The following is a 5,920-nucleotide window of genomic DNA, read 5'->3' as shown; positions in this document are numbered from 1 at the left end:
ATAATATACTATAAATTCCAAAATATCAATGAAACTTAGCTCCAATCAGATGAGTGGGACTAGTAGCTTTTTGCCTCTTGAATAGTTTTGGCATCTCACTTTATCCATTGAAGTTCAGAATGATTGGCATCTATAGGAACTTAGAATTCAGATAGTGTTATTGATTCTCCTAGTTCAGTATGTTGATTCTTGAACACAACTACTTTATGAGTCTTGGCCGTGGCCCTAAGCACTTTGTTTTCCAGTATTACCACCAGATACATAAATGCCACAGACACATAACTGGGTGAACCTTTTCAGATTGTGACTCAGCTTTGCTAAAGTCCCCAATTAGAGGTGTCCAAGGATCTTAAGCACACTCTTCTTTTGCTTTGGACCTCGACTTTAACCGCTCAGTCTCAAGTTTTCACTTGACACCTTCACGCCACAAGCACATGGTTAGGGACAGCTTGGTTTAGCCGCTTAGGCCAGCATTTTATTCCTTTAGGCCCTCCTATCCACTGATGCTCAAAGCCTTGGATCCTTTTTATTACCCTTGCCTTTTGGTTTTATGGGCTATTGGCTTTTTGCTCTTGCCTTTTGGTTTAAAGAGCTTTTGGCTTTTTCTGCTTGCTTTTTCTTTTTCTTTCTCTTTTTTTTTCGCCATTTTTTTTCTTTTTTTTTTCGCAAGCCTTTGTATTCACTGCTTTTTCTTGCTTCAAGAATCAATTTTATGATTTTTCAGATCATCAAATAACATTTCTCCTTTTTCCTTATTCTTTCAAGAGCCAAGATATTTAACATTCATAAACAACAAATTCAAAAGACATATGCTCTGTTCAAGCATTCATTTGGAAAATAAAAAGTATTGTCACCACATCAAAATAACTAAACTAGTTTCACGAAATCATGTACTTCTTGTTCTTTTGTAATTAAAGCATTTTTCATTTAAGAAAGGTGATGGATTCATAGGACATTCATAGCTTTAAGACATAGACACTTAAACACTAGTGATCATGTAATAAGACACAAACATAAATAAATATAAAGCATAATAAACAAAAAATAGTAAAATAAACAGACAAGGAGATTAATAAATGAGTCCACCTTAGTAAGGGTGGCGTCTTCCTCTTCTTGAAGAACCAATGGTGCTTTTGAGCTCCTCTATGTCTCTTCCTTGCCTTTGTTGCTCCTCCCTCATAGCTCTTTGATCTTCTCTAATCTCATGAAGGATGATGGAGTGCTCTTGATGCTCCACCCTTAGTTGTCCCATGTTGGAACTTAATTCTCCTAGGGAGGTGTTGATTTGCTCCCAATAGTTTTGTGGAGGAAGGTGCATCCCTTGAGGCATCTCAGGGATTTCATGGTGCGGGATTTCCTCATGCTCTTGTTGAGGTCCATGATCTCTTATTTGCTCTGTCCTTTTCTTAGTGATGGGCTTGTCCTCTTCAGTGAGGATGTCTCCCTCTATGTCAATTCCAGCCGAATTGCAGAGGTGGCATATGAGGTGAGGAAAGGCTAACCTTGCCCAAGTGGAGGACTTGTCAGCCACCTTGTAAAGTTCTTGAGGTATAATCTCATGAACTTCTACCTCCTCTCCAATCATGATACTATGGATCATGATGGCCCAGTCTATAGTAACTTCAGACCGGTTACTAGTAGGAATGATTGAGCGTTGAATGAACTCTAGCCATCCCCTAGCTGCTGGTTTGAGGTCATGCTTTCTTAATTGAACTGGCTTGCCTCTTGAGTCAATTTTCCATTAAGCTCCTTCCTCACATATGTCTATGAGGACTTGGTCCAACCTTTGATCAAAGTTGACCCTTCTTGTGTAGGGGCATGTGTTCTCTTCCATCATTGGCAAGTTGAACGCCAGCCTTACATTTTCCGGACTGAAGTCTAAGTATTTCCCCCGATCCATGGTGAGCCAATGCTTTGGATTCGGGTTCACACTTTGATCATGGTTCCTAGTGATCCATGCATTTGCATAGAACTCCTGGACCATTAAGATCCCGACTTGTTGAATGGGGTTGGTGAGAACTTCCCAACCTCTTCTTCGGATCTCATGTCGGATCTCCAGATACTCATTCTTTTTGAGCTTGAAAGGAACCTCAGGGATCACTTTCTTCTTAGCCACAACTTCATAGAAGTGGTCTTGATGGACCTTTGAGATGAATCTCTCCATCTCCCATAACTCAGAGGTGGAAGTAATTGCCTTCCCTTTTCTCTTTCTAGAGGTTTCTTTGGCCTTAGGTGCCATAAATGGTTATAGAAAAACAAAAAGCTATGCTTTTACCACACCAAACTTAAAATGTTTGCTCGTCCCCGAGCAAGAGAAGAAAGAAAGAAGGAGAAGAAGAAAAAGAATGGAGGAGATGGAGGGAAAAGGTGTATTCAGCCAAGGGTAAGAAGAGAGGGTTGTGTTGTGTAAAAATGAAGAAAGAAAGAGGGGTTTATATAGGGGTGGGATGGGACTTAGGGTTCGGCCATTAGGGTTGGGGTTAAGAGGGAAAAGAGTTTGAATTTTGGAGGTAGGTGGGGTTTATGGGGAAGAGAGGATGGATGTGAGTGGTGAAGAGGTGATGGGAAAGAGTGATTGAGGTGATTGGTGAAGGGTATTTGGGGAAGAGAGTTATGAAAATGTGTGAAGAGGAGAGAAAAAGATGTGGGGATCCTGTGGGGTCCACAGATCAAGTAGGGTCAAAGACTTAACATCCCTGCTCCAATTAGGCGTGTAAAACGCCCTTGCTGTGCAATCCTGGCGTTTAACGCCAGACTGCTGCTTGTTTCTGGCGTTAAACGCCCAAATGTAGCCTGTTTCTAGCGTTTAACACCAAGCAGATGCTTGTTTCTGGCGTTAAATGCCAGCTTGGTGCTTGTTTCTGGCGTTAAACGCCAGACAGATGCTTGTTTCTGGCGTTTAAATGCCAGACTGCTCTCCTCCAGGGTGTGCTATTTTCAATGCTATTTTTCATTCTGTTTTTGATTTTTCAGTAGTTTTTGTGACTCCACATGATCATCAACCTACTAAAACACGACATAACAAAAGGAAAATGAAATAGATATAATTAAATAACATTGGGTTGCCTCCCAATAAGCGCTTCTTTAATGTCAATAGCTTGACAGTGAGCTCTCATGGAGCCTCACAGATGCTCAGAGCATTGTTGGGACCTCCCAACACCAAACTTAGAGTTTGATTGTGGGGGCTTTGGTTGACTCTGCAGTGAGAGAAGCTTTTCATGCTTCCTCTCCATGGTTACAGAAGGAGATCCTTGAGTCTTAAACACAAGGTTATCCTCATTCAGTTGAAGGACCAATTCTCCTCTGTCCACATCAATCACAGCTCTTGTTGTGGCTAGGAAGGGTCTTCCAAGGATGATAGATTCATCCTCTTCCTTCCCAGTGTCTAGGATTATGAAATCAGCAGGGATGTAAAGGCCTTCAACCTTTACTAACACGTCCTCTACTTGTCCATAAGCCTGTTTTCTTGAGTTGTCTGCCATCTCTAATGAGATTCTGGCAGCTTGCACCTCAAAGATCCCAAGTTTCTCCATTACAGAGAGTGGCATTAAGTTTATTCCTGACCCCTAGGTCACACAGAGCCTTCTCAAAGGTCATGGTGCCTATGGTACAGGGTATTAAGAATTCGCCAGGATCCTATTTCTTTTGAGGTAATTTCTGCCTATCTAATACATTCAGTTCATTGGTGAGCAAGGGAGGTTCATCTTCCCAAGTCTCATTACCAAATAATTTGGCATTCAGCTTCATGATTGCACCAAAGTACTTAGCAACTTGCTCTTCAGTAATTTCTTCATCCTCTTCAGAGGACGAATACTCATCAGAGCTCATGAAGGGCAGAAGGAGGTTCAATGGAATCTCTATGGTCTCTAATTGATCCTCAGATTTCTTTGGTTCCTCGAAGGAAAACTCCTTATTGGTCACTGGACGTCCCAGGAGGTCTTCCTCACTAGGATTCACGTCCTCCTCCTCCCTTGTAGGTTCGGCCATGATGGTTAAATCAATGGCCTTGCACTCTCTCTTTGGATTTTCTTCTGTATTGCTTGGGAGAGTACTAGGAGGAGTTTCAGTGACTCTTTTACTCAGTTGGCCCACTTGTGCCTCCAAATTTCTAATGGAGGACCTTGTTTCATTCATGAAATTTACAGTGGCCTTAGATAGATCAGAGACTATATTTGCTAAGCTAGATAGATTCTGCTCATAATTCTCTGTCTGTTGCTGAGTGGATGATGGAAAAGGCTTGCTATTGCTAAACCTGTTTCTTCCACCATTATTAAAGCCTTGTTAGGGCTTTTGTTGATCCTTCCATGAGAAATTTGGATGATTTCTCCATGAGGGATTATAGGTGTTTCCATAGGGTTCACCCATGTAATTCACCTCTGCTATTGCAGGGTTCTCAGGATCATAAGCTTCTTCTTCAGAAGATGCCTCTTTAGTACTGTTGGATGATTCCTTCAATCCATTCAGACTCTGAGAGATCATATTGACTTGTTGAGTCAATACTTTATTCTGAGCCAATATGGCATTCAGAGTATCACTTTCAAGAACTCCCTTCCTTTGAGGAGTCCCATTACTCACAGGATTCCTTTTAGAAGTGTATATGAACTGGTTATTTACAACCATGTCAATGAGTTCTTGAGCTTCTGCAAGCGTTTTCTTTAGGTGAATAGATCCACCTGCAGAATGGTCCAATGACATCTTTCATAATTTAGACAGACCATCATAGAATATATCCAGGATGGTCCATTCTGAAAGCATGTCAGAAGGACACTTTTTGGTCAGTTCCTTATATCTCTCCCAAGCTTCATAGAGGGATTCACCTTGCTTCTGTCTGAAGGTTTGAACATCCACTCTAAGCTTGCTAAGCTTTTGAGGAGGAAAGAACTTGGCTAAGAAAGCCGTGACCAGCTTATCCCAAGAGTTCAGGCTGTCTTTAGGTTGAGAGTCCAACCATATTCTAGCTCTGTCTCTTACAGTAAATGGGAAAAGCATAAGCCTGTCGACCTCAGGATCAACCCCATTGGTCTTAACAGTATCACAGATCTTCAAGAATTTAGTTAAGAACTGAAAGGGATCTTTGGATGGAAGTCCATAAAACTTGCAATTCTGTTACATCAGAGAAACTAGTTGAGGTTTCAGCTCAAAATTGTTTGCTCCAATGGCAGGGATTGAGATGCTTCTTCCATGTAAATTGGAATTAGGTGCAGTAAAGTCACCAAGCATCTTCCTTGCATTGTTATTATTTTCGGCCATGCCTCCTTCTTTTTCGAAAATTTCTGTCAGATTTTCTCCAAAGTTGTGCTTTAGCTTCCCTTAGCTTCCTCTTCAGAGTCCTTTCAGGTTCAGGGTCAGCTTCAACAAGAATGTTCTTATCCTTGTTCCTGCTCATATGAAAAAGAAGAAAACAGAAAAGAAGAGGAATCCTCTATGTCACAGTATAGAGATTCCTTATGTAAGTATAAGAAGAGAATAATGGAGGAAGGAAAAGATAAGAATCCAGACACAAGGGAGAGGAATGAGTTCGAATTCTTAGGTGAAAGAAGGGTGTTAGTAGATGAATAAATAATTAGAAAGAGATGAGGAGAAGAGAAATTCAAAAATTAAATAAATTAAAATAAAAGTATTTTTGTTTTTAAATTGAATTTAAAATAAAAAATAAAAATTAAAGTTCAAAAATTAAGAAAGGAAAATTGAATCAAATTAAATTAAATTTAAAATAATTAGTTAATATAAAAAGGAATTTTGAAAAAGAGAGAAGGGATTTTTGAAAATTAGAGATAAAATTAGTTAGGTAGTTTTGAAAAAGATATGATTGAAATAGTAAACTTTTAAGATCAAACAAAAAGTCAAGTAGTTAAATGAAAAAGATTTGAAAATCAATTTTTGAAAAGATAAGAAGTTCGAAAAGAAGTTGGAAAAGATT

General features: G+C 39.8%; 1 non-coding gene across 1 annotated transcript; it reads left to right on the top strand.

Annotated features, from left to right (window-relative positions):
- Nucleotides 1–4,749: 4,749 nt before the first annotated feature.
- LOC148565060 (small nucleolar RNA R71) lies at nt 4,750–4,857 on the top strand. The gene has a single exon (XR_015884861.1). It is a non-coding gene; the product is annotated as a small nucleolar RNA R71 (small nucleolar RNA).
- Nucleotides 4,858–5,920: the final 1,063 nt, after the last annotated feature.

Source organism: Arachis ipaensis, chromosome B5 (assembly GCF_059453495.1).
Source record: "Arachis ipaensis isolate K30076 ecotype BB chromosome B5, ASM5945349v1, whole genome shotgun sequence".
Lineage (NCBI taxonomy): Eukaryota > Viridiplantae > Streptophyta > Magnoliopsida > Fabales > Fabaceae > Arachis > Arachis ipaensis.
The sequence above is the reverse complement of the archived record's forward strand: the minus strand, read 5'-3'. Positions and strand labels throughout refer to the sequence as shown.